The 11,110-nt window shown below is 49.8% G+C and overlaps 1 protein-coding gene across 5 annotated transcripts in view; it reads right to left on the minus strand.

Annotated features, from left to right (window-relative positions):
• LOC114050582 (WAS/WASL-interacting protein family member 3-like) overlaps positions 1-10,561 on the minus strand; it is a 72,908-nt gene extending 62,347 nt beyond the window's left edge. The window contains exon 1 of one of the 5 annotated variants that reach the window (XM_027872386.1): positions 10,495-10,561. The gene's annotated coding sequence lies outside the window, so the exon portion shown is untranslated. Of the gene's footprint in view, positions 1-8,692; positions 8,910-9,491; positions 9,570-9,739; positions 9,803-9,934; positions 9,999-10,494 lie in introns of those variants that run through there. The other 4 variants (XM_027872385.1, XM_027872381.1, XM_027872383.1 and 1 more) reach the window with 4 other exon arrangements.
• Positions 10,562-11,110: the final 549 nt, after the last annotated feature.

Genomic DNA, 11,110 nt, shown 5'->3' on the forward strand with positions numbered 1-11,110 from the left:
TGCATGGTCATGAGGTTATCCTTGGAGACTGAGTCTGTACTTTCAGAATCCTGTAAAATGTACACCAAGATAGAGCCAGGAAAAAGCAAGATGGATAGAAACCATGGAAATGAAAACTAGCTGAGGTTTTTTTGGTTATGCTTTTTTTCCTGTTCTTTTTACCCTGCCAAGAGAGCTCAGCTAAATCTCAGGGGAAGCTCTGAGAAACGACGAACGGTTTTAGGGCCGTTCCTCACTTATTGCTAAAACTAGTTTGCCCTTTTTGTGAATCTCTGGAGAAAAGAATATTTGAAAAGTAAACGTTTGCTTCAAGACTAACTATATTTTTAAAAATGTATGAGCTACGGAATTATGCTAAGAAAATAACAAAAATGTCCACGCCACTTGACCTAGGGATCCTACCGCTAGATTAAAAACTGAAAAACAGGCCTCCTACATAGCAGAATATTCATAGAAGTGCCTTTGTATTGTTGCTGTTGTCAAGGAACCATGAAACAAGTGCATGAATGTAATGGATTTGGGGTTTTTTGAAGACTGGTTCTCCCCATCTCACCTGGGCTGAAAGTGTTAGGGCCAATCATGGGCTGGGCAACTAGGTGGTGCCAAACCCAGAGGAAGGAAGACCCGAGTTCATACTCATCCTCAGATACTGACTAGTGATGTGACCCTAGGAAAGTCATTTCATACCAGTTGCCTCAGTTTCCTCATGTGTAAAATGAGCTGGAGAAGGAAATGGCAAACTGCCAAGAAAACCTCAAATGGGGCTGTGAAGAACTGGCCTCCACTGATAACGACTTAACAACAACAAATGGTGGGCTTAATAAAAACAAAAGCTTTGACCTGCTCTGTTTCTGACCTAGGCTGCTTCTCCCCTCCTCAGGCCACATAGGAGGCCCTCACTCCCCAAAGCCCACCATATTCACTAATGCCAACCTTAATGGGGCAAAGTCCGCTGCAGTGAAACTCCCCGCAGAGCTGGGGTTACAGGCACGCTCCCTCCGCCACACCTGGTGGCGTGAATGTGGAGAATTCAAAAAGGCCAGGGCAGACCCACATGACCTGATGCAGGTGAAGTAAACAGGCTAAGGAGTCGAACGCTACAGCCCACATCTACAACAAGGTCCATGGAAAGAACCGACAACCAAATCTAAACCGACCACTGTCACTGCAAGTCTAAGCTTGGCCCCGAGAAGCAATGAGAAAGTTCACTTCCCTCCCTTCTCTGAAGTAGGAGGGGACGTCTGCTGCTCAGTGAAGTTGGTCTCTCTGTGACCCCACCTGGGGTTTCTTGCCAAAGATGCTGGACTACTTTGCCATTTCCTTTCCAGTTCATTTGAAAGATGAGAAAACTGAGGCCAACAGGGTGAAGTGAGTTGTCCAGAGTCACACAGCTAGTAAATGTCTGAGGCTGGATTTGAACTCAGGACCAGCACTCTACCCACTGCCCCACGGAGCTGTCCAGGTAAGGGACTATGGATGGAGAATTGTGAATATACTGTCAGAGGCAGCTGATGTGTTAGCTTTGCTGCTTTTTTTTTTATAAGGGGTGATTTGGTGAATAGGAGAAAGGAAAGGTTTGGAAATAAAGGTTATGTATAGACAAAAACAGCAATTTTATCCATACCTTTACATATATACACACATGTAAATACACACATACATACATACGCACACATATTTAAACTCTATTAGCTACCAAAGACCACGATAGAAAACCTGACATATATTATTCAAAGCCCTACAGCAGAAAGAAAATGTCTACAGAAACAGAAGGCTTGGGTTTGAATCCTGCTGCCACTTCACAGCCAGCATCGATAGTGGGCCTGAAGGTTTACAAATCACTTTACGTGTGTTATCTCAACAACCTCATGAGGTAGGAGCTATTATTTTCATTTTACAGATGAGGAAACTGAGGCTGAGAGAGGCTGAATGACTTGCTAAGTGCCTTGCCCAGGGTCACACAGTGTCTGAAGTAGGATTTGAACCCAGGTCTTCCTGACCCCAGGCCCAGTTGATGGCCTCTAACATCTTTTCTAATTCTGAATCACAGGGCAATAAATCAAGGGCTAGAAGGACCCTTTGAGACCATCTATGCAGCCCATACTTTCTGATTCAAGGCCTGAGGATACTTTATACCCCTATGACTCGACATTACCCTCAATTGAACAGCTGTGTTATCCCAGGGACATAGTCAAGAGTTCTTGGGTCCTCCTTCCAGGCCCATGGAGTCAAGATTTCAAGGACCTGGGACATCCCTAGTGTTAGCTATCCCTCCTCTGACGCTGACTGCTGGTTTTCTAGAGTGACCATGTCCCCGAAATACATCACTGTTATAGCAACCACCTTGAGGACCAGCCCTCAGACAACCCCCAACGTCCCACTAGTTGCCAGCTCCTGTTCCACTGGCACAGTCAAGGACCCCCAGGCCCAGAGAGGCGTGGGGGAGGAATTTTGTGGGGCCTTAAGTCTGGCCCTGAGGAAACAGCTACTTAGCTACTCATTTAGGCAAAGCAATAATGCAATGCTCAAATAGAAAAGGCAGAGAATTCTTTGCTTTTACTACTTTGGCAAGAGACATTGATTAAAAACATCAACTCTGTGAGTTAATATTAGTAATTAATATTAATAGTTATGTCATTAATATTATAATTCTACATTATAATTGTTAATAATATTAGCAAATTAATGTGATTTGCCATTCACCCCATGATCAACACGTTAACTTAAGACTGTGAGTAACTCTGGACTTGGGAAGGAAATGGTAAACAAAAGGAAACAAGGGGAAACAGAACAAAATTTGGGATTTGGAGCCAGAGGGCTTGGGTTCAAATCCAGTCTTTTACCCTTGGTTGCTGGTTCTATGGTATAGATGGGTCCCTTCACCTCCTTGGGTCTGTTTCCTCATCGGCAAAATCAGGGTATTGGCCTCGGTGGCTTCTGAGATCCCTTTCTGCTCTATCGCGCCATGATTTCATCAGCATGGGGATCTCTCTCTTAACCAATGTGACTCCATAACTTTAAGCTTTAAATAAGTTGCCTGGGGGCAGTGAGAAGTTAGATGACTTGCCCAAGGTCACCTAGCTAGATTAGGTCAAAAACCAGTAGAACCCAAGTCTTCCCCCACTCCCAGGGCTACATCATGGCACCTGTAATCTATGATTCTAAAGAGGCCGACCTTGGTTTAATGTAAGAGAGACTGAAGAATCACCCAAAGTGCAATGGGCTGCCAGGGGCTGGGACGGGGGTGGGGGAATCACCGCTTGTTGGGGTGTGGCAGAGGGGACTCTTAGTCCAGGAAGGGCTGGATCGGCTGGCCTCTGCGTCCTGTCCACCTCTGCAATGCTGTGATTCTATCAACTTCCTACACGGCAGTTTCTGGTCACTCATTCTCCAATGCTAATTTTATAAAACAGAAAAGTGTCAATTCTGAAGCCTGGAGTTGACCACAGTGACTTCTAATGGAGCCTGGACTATCTGAGGATGTTGAAATAATCAGAACCCTAGCTACTAAAATGTACACAAACGTGGTTAGAGACATCCGCCCACTCCTAATACAAGAAGAGACAGAAAGGAAATGGTACGTATTATTCCATTCATTGGTCAACAAGGGTCAGGTGTGAAAGACTTTCTTTTCTCTAAATATGATTGAGGCCAAGGGAGATTATGAGATCCCTAATATTGATCTATTACGGACTTGGGGGCAGAATTAGAATTGTTTTCCTCTCCAAGGTCAGTCTTCTCCATCTATTTACTTTGCCCTTTGATCATTCTCCTAGAGGCCAAGCTGCCCACACGGCCCTCCCATAAAAGGCAAGCCACAGCCTGCCATGTGCCAGAGAGGACAGTTCTCTTCATTTACCCAGGCTGGCATTTATATGGATCTTCAAGGTTGCTTTACATATGCTATCTCATTTCAGCTGCTGTGGCCAAAAAACTCCCCAGCAGCCACCCCGGGGATGAACTTCCCCAAGCTGAGCTAAGAGTACCCTTGGGCAGCCTGTCCTCAGAGGCCTTCCAACTGAGGGGAGCCTTCCAGAGTTTGTTTGCTGGTTTTCTGGAGAGCCTTCAAGATCCCAGGGGTCACCTTAGGAGTACAAGAACACCCATCTAGAACCAGAAGGGAGCTCAGAGAAGTCACTCAGTTCAGGGATTTTTAACCTCTGGTTAAGTCACGGATGCCATCGGCAGTCTGGTCAACCCTTTGGAGCCATCTATGGCAAGCATTTATTAAGCACCTACTATGTGCTGGGCACTATGCCAAGTGCTGGGTATACAAAGAAAGGCAAGATACATGGTCCTTTCCCTCAAGGGTCTCACTTTCTAATGCAAGAAACAACATGTAAAGAGCTTGGTATGTATAAGACATACATGGAGGATCAGAGATTTAGAGCTGGGAGGGACCTTAGGGGTCAATGGAGTCCAACCTTCTCATTTTCCAGATACCTCCTCATTAATGGGGAAGGGGGAGAGACCAGGAAAGGCCACCTGTAGTGGAAGTCTCTCTTTATTATGAACCACAGCACTGAACTGGGGTAGAGATTGGCCCACTACGTTAGTGGTAGCTGGAATTCCCAAAGAAAACTCCTCCATCCAATGCACCTGGGCACCTTCTCTGCAACTTGTAGAGTTTCCTAGAGCACTTAAAGGTTAAGTGACTTGTCCAGGGTCACACAGCCAGCGTACATAGTCAGATGAAGGACTTCAAGGTCTTCCTGTCCTGCTCTCGAGGGAAGCCAGCAAGAGTTACGCCAACCTGCCCATCTTTACCAGGTCCACGCCCCACTGATGCATTATTCAGCAAACTTGGGTGTATCTGAAATGATCTTGGACTTCCCATTTATCTTTGCTCTCCAATCCTGACCCCACTCCTGCACCAGTAGGAACATTACATCCAACCCTGCAGGGGTATGTGCAATATCGAAATTGCAGCTATAACACCAAGCTGCCGAGGAACACAGCAGAAGCAGCTGATGAATAAATCATGGAAGTCCTAGGAAGCACTGAGAATATTTTGCTTCTCTTAAAGCACCTGATTCGCATCTGATTTTAAAAGCTAAGCTTGGTCAGCATCCTTTGAGGGAAAAGAGCACATTTATTTATGCCTCTTGTCCAGAGAATCAGCCATCTACTATCCAGGTTTTGCAGGGGGGTGGAAGTTAATAGAAGCCAGAAAAACACTGATAACCGCCCAGAAGAAGCACTCTGGGATTTCTGAATGCAGACATGGAGAGAGAGGCTGAGTCAGGTGCATAAGCCCCAAATTCACATATGTGGGACTGGGGTCAAATGACCTGGGTGTAAACCCTGGCTCTTTTTTTGTTTTTGTTTGTTTTTTTATTTAGGCAACTGGCGTTAAGTGACTTGCCCTGGGTCACACAGCTAGTAAGTGTCAAGTGTTTGGTCTGAGGCCAGATTTGAACTCAGATCCTCCTGACTCCAGGGCTGGTGCTCTATCCACTGCACCACCTAGCTGCCCCAACCCTGGTTCTTGCTGTTTGGTCCCTGGGTGACCTTGGATAAGCTGTTTCATCTGCCTCGGCCTGTATTTCCTCTTGAGAAATGAGAGGTTTTGGGGGCAGCTAGGTGGCACAGTGGATAGAGCACCAGCCCTGGAGTCAGGAGGACCTGAGTTCAAATCCAGCCTCAGACACGTAACACTTACTACCTGTGTGACCCTGGGCAAGTCACTTCTCCCCACTGCCCAACCCAAAAAAGAAAGAGAAATGAGAGGCTTGGACCTAGACGATCTCAAAGGTTCCTTGTGGTTTAAATCTTTGATCCTATGACCTTTGTGGTTGACCACAACCAACCTGGAGCTCAGTCATGATCCTGCTGCCTGGGAACTGGCTATGACGGGAAGGCAGAGGTACAAAAAGACCCCCAAGCAATTCATCAGTGATCAAAAGATGGCTGACTTTGACTTCTACACCGTGCGGGGGACACCAAAGGCAGACTCGGGTGCTAAGCGTTGTGTTTCTGAATACAGAGGAAAGAGAACTGGTTCCAGAGCCACAGAGGCTGAGTTCAAATCCCACCTTCGATCCTTACTACCTGTGTGACAACTTTAACCTCCCTAAGACTTAGTTTCTTCATCTATAAAATGGGGAGGGCGAGATGGTCTCCGAGGTCCCCCTCAGCCCCAGATCTGATTCCATGACCTTTGAGGCCCCTCCCAGCTCTAAAACTCTCATCCCACGATCCCAAGATTATGGAACATTACCAGACTTGATCCCAAGCTAATAAAGGTTTCTCCCTGGAAATGCATCGAAGAACCTCTGTGAGCAGCCCACGGCCCACAGGACACAGCTCACCACTTAACGTCTGTCCCTCTCTCTGTCAGCTGTTCAAGGAAACATTCTAGTGAATAGCTGCTCTTCTCCCCCCCGCCCCCAAACAGGATATTATCCTCCAACAGGGACATCTCACTGCCAAACAGTGAACAGCCAGGTTGGGTTCCTGGCCTTCTTCTAAGTTCCAAACACACATTGGCTGAGTCAGTAAGAAAGACAGCAACACTCGCATTTAGTATCTAGTCGCAACGAAAGCCCAAATCTCTTGAATTTTGTACAATACAAGCATCCTATTAAATGGGCATAGACTCCAAAGCAGGGAAGGTAGAGACCAACTATGCTATGACAACAATAACCTAGATATAACAACACCTGGAAGGCGGCTGAACTCCGGTTGACTATAATAACCAATCTCAGGCATGGAGAAATGCTACTGAAAGATTCTTTTCTTCTCTCAGTAAAGAGGCGGGGGCCTATGGATGTAGACTATGGGATACACAATCAAGAGCGTCAGTCATTATCTGTTGGTAAGTCTTGCACAATTTGTTACAAAAAAGTGGAGTCTGAGGAAATGACTTTGATGGAAGACTGGAAAGCAATAAGAAAACATCAAAAATATATTGTTTTAAAAGAACAGCTCGCTCCCCAACCTTCCCTCGTATTTGACAGTTAAATCAAGGTTGATTTGGTCGGGCTATGAGTGAAAACAGTTCAATGTTAGAATTTCTTTCTAAAAATACTAGCAGGCAGATGGCATAAGGAGTGTGGTGACAAAGGAAACCTTGCCTAAAGATAACTTTCTGTTGCATAATCATGTTCAATCACACCAAACCCCAATCCTCCTTCCAAATGTGTGACACTAAGATGTAGATTTTTCAAAGCCCCACCATTGAGATAAACTTGGGGGTGGGGAGGGAATAGAGGTCCACCCGAAACAGGCAGCGTGAAACTAACTCTTCTTTTGTGATCTGCAGGCGGCACAGTGGCTGAAGAGCCAGCCCTCAGTACCCCGCTCTGATACGAACAGACGTGTGACCATGAGTAAGTCACTTAACCTTCTCAATGCTCCAGGAAACTCTGACTGTAAATTGCTGAGACTTACATTGCCTTACATTGATGGAAGGCATTTCCTCATGTGGAAGTTCCCTCCACCAATGAAATCATGAGTCCTGTCCCTAAAATATGTGTAGATCCTATCTGTATGATCACTTTTCTCTGTGTTCCTTCTGTGCCTGAAATATCCAATAATTTCAGAACATGTTGTAAACAAATTGCTTTTGTTCTTCTGATGAGTTATTTTGCAATTGCTTTTTTTAGTTTCACATGAAACAAGCTGACATCCTTTACCAATCTTTACGAATTGTGGTAGCACGAGGGTAGCACTAGAAGCAACCTTGGCTTTGGACTTCGAGGTTCCTGGGCAGCCCTGCCCTCACCTTTCCTAAGCTATGTGACTGAGGACAAGGCACTTGACCTTGGGGAACTGAAGCTTCCTCATCTGTAAAATGGGGACGATATGTAATACCGGTCCTATCTACCTAGCAGCCTGCCTCACCCGGCAGTTGCGGGGAAAGTGCTTTCTGAGAAGCATTCTATAAAGGCAGAATGAGTGCTGAAAAAGGTGAAAAGTTCATTTTAGGATCGCTAGTCTGCTATTGGGCTCTTCCAGGATGACCCAAGGTCGAGGGAGAATTTGTTGCTAGCAGCTGCCTGCTTCTTAGCCTTTGGTGTGAACTGTATTCTCACACGCCTTCTTACTTGTGGGTTTCCTTACACCCCTTTTGGGAATGTCTACACAAACTCACACTGCATGAGATGGTCTGTACACCCCAGACCTACATAAAAAGAGGTGCCCCCCCTCAGGTTGGACTAGATGAATTTTTCCTCTTCCTCCAATTCTCATGTTCTTAAAGCTCACTATATGCAACACACACACATCCTCCATGCCTTCTGCTCCTAAATAACTTCAGGCTGCGACAGAACCTCATGAGAAAACAAAGAGTATACCAGAGGAAGAAAAAAAGAAAAGGTCATCCCACAAATGTCCGTCCTCCCTCCCAGCTCTGGGCTGAAATAGGTGATTTCTCAAAGCCAGCCCCGCCAGCTCTGGCACTGGATGACACAACACTGACGCACAAGACAAGCAGCTTTTCCAAATATTCTCTCCCAGCCACCAGAAAAGACTAAGATGTTTCTCCACCAACACCATTTCTTTCCTCTCCTCCTCCTCCTTTTTGCCCTCAACTTTTCATTTTCTCTTCTTTCTTTCTGTCACTCTCAAACCGAATTCACCAAAGGTCTGGATCCAAGAGAACCAGCAGGTGCAGAACGTCTGCATCCCGATCCATCCCTGGGTTTTCCTGAACAACTTTTTTTTTTTTTTTTAAAAGGGTGATTCTCACCTGGTGTCAAATCATCTGGCTGTCAATAATTCTTAACGCAGGTAAAATGCCCCCGTGGCCCTCCTAGGAAATGAAGGCGAGATCCTCTCCCGGCCCACAGCAAAGCTTCCCAAGACTTGTGAACTTTCCTGCCGAGGGAGGGCCCTCCCAGTGGCCCTGAGTGGGAGGGATGCTAAGGAAAGGGGAGGCAGCCCCCCCACCTCCTGTTCCCTCCCTCTCGTCTTCTCCTCTCCTAAGCCTGCACACAGCGCTCTCTCTACCTGCTGCCTCCGGAGAGCTCCTTCCCCAAGGAGGCGGGAGGCGGCTCCTTCCCCTGTTCCTCCCACCCCTCGCTCCCCCCCCCAACCCCGCCAGCTCGGGCTCAGCACCGCTGCCCCCACGCAGGCAGCGGGTTACTTTCCGAACGCAGCCTGCGCTCTGCTCCCGGGAGAGGCTGCCCACGGTGTCCCAGGCTCCTGTCCCAGGGTGGGCCGCCCGCCCCCGGAATGCGCGGCTCCGCTGGTGCACCCCCAAGACCCCACCCCCGCAGCCGAGCATCCTTCAGCTTGCGGCCGGATCTGGGGGCCTTGGCGAGCGTCCATCGCTACTGCCGGGGCTTCTCCCCTCCCCCCGCCCCCGCCGGGCCCCGGGCCCCCCTCCCCCCGCCCCCCCCCCGGCCCCCGGCCCTTGGCGGGGGCGGGGGGGGGGGGGGGGGGCAGCAGGCGCCGGGCAGTGGGGAGCGAAGCCCGAACTCGGGCACCCTCCGTGCCAGGGGCCGCTCGTCTGAGCCCGGGGAGTCTCTAAGCAACCCACAAGTGACCTGGTCCGGCTCCCGGATCCGGTTACCGCCTGGCAGCGCCCCCGATGTCCCGGGACCGGGCCCTGAGCCAGCTCCAAGGAGGGCAGCTGGAGATGGGGGGCGCTGTCGGTGGGGAGCTGCACGCCCCGGCTGCTCCCCTTCCCCCACCTTCCGCCTGCTCCGCTCCCCCGCGGGCCCGGGACACACACGCACACGCATACTCACTCACACACACACACAAGGAAGGCAAGAGGCGAGGGCTACATTACGGGGAGGGGGCGGCGCTGCTCCGGCTCTGTCCCGCCCGCCGTCCCGGGCCGCAAGTCCTGAGCCGCCGCCCGGCTCGCGCTCCGCAGTGGCTCAGGCTGCCCGCTGCCCGCTGCCCGCGCCGCTCCCTGGCCAGGCTGCACGCCGTGCACCGTGTGGCCGCCGCCGGTTCGGGGAGGCGGGGCCGCGGAGCCCACCTGCTCCCGCTGCTCCTACCCGGGGCTCTGGGGGTGCCAGGCGGCCGCTGGAGGCACTCACTCCCTGGTCATGCCCGGCGACCTTGGCACAGAGCGTCCCTCCGCGGGACTAGCACTCATAGTGTGTCGGCCAAGCGTCCGCCCCTCTGAGCATCCCGCGGAGGAAAGGACCTGGCACTACCTGGTCCGACCCCACCCCCTCGTTTGACCCACCCGGAGAGCCCACATCCAACCTCCGAGATTCCCCAGTCTCTTCCAACCTACTTCCTTCCCCCTCCCCCCCTTCGCAGGAGGAAACTTCTTCCCCACAAGGGAAACGACTGGAGCGAGGTCACCAGGTAGGATTCGAGCTCAGGTCTTGGGACTCCTCGTCGAGTGTTCTTACTGCACCGCGTAGGAGTGAGCCTAGGACCTGGAGACCAAATCGTTTTCCTGGGATTTTGACATTGCCCCTCCTCCCCCCGACCTACCACGCATGGGGAGGGTGGGGAAGGCAGTAATTATCAAAACAACCACTGACATACATGGTTTCACACCTACAGATATGTGTACATACATACATGTGCCTTAAAGTTTGCAAAGTCCTTTACATGCATTGGCTCGTTTATCCGTGCAGGAGGCTGGTTGTTGTAGACGCTGCCTTTTGGAAGAGGCTGCAGGCAGTACAAAACAGACCTAGCAATTCTTCTAGAGTAACTCCCAGGGACTGGAGTATAACCCCGCCCCCACCCCCTCCCGCCCACCCCCACATTCTAAAGCAGCTGCTCTTACAATCTTGTCCATTGACCACTTGGTCCAGAAGGGCTTTGCGGCTGGCCAGGGGCCAGGTCCCCTTAATGATGCTTATTCATAACAAGACAAATGTCTCCACTTGTGTGGGGGTCCCATGTTAGAGGTGGGGTCTCTGGTGTCTCTCTCGAATTCAGCCCTTCTGCCTTTTAGTGTTCCTAGGGTGTGCATGGTTTTTGCAGTGGGAGGGTGGGAGGATTCTGAGGAGGACCTTTTCCTCCTGGTCTTGGAAGTGGCCCAAGAACCATTGTTTGGGGGAGTGGAAATGGGAGGGACCTGTTCCCTCCAGTCACCCTCCTCAGCTGGGCCTCTAAGAAGATGGAGCGGGGTGCCAAGACTTCATGTGGACCCATGCCGAGTGAAGTGAGCAGAGCCAGGATGATATTA

The sequence above is a fragment of the Vombatus ursinus genome, unplaced genomic scaffold (genome assembly GCF_900497805.2).
Source record: "Vombatus ursinus unplaced genomic scaffold, bare-nosed wombat genome assembly UNPS02014799.1, whole genome shotgun sequence".
Lineage (NCBI taxonomy): Eukaryota > Metazoa > Chordata > Mammalia > Diprotodontia > Vombatidae > Vombatus > Vombatus ursinus.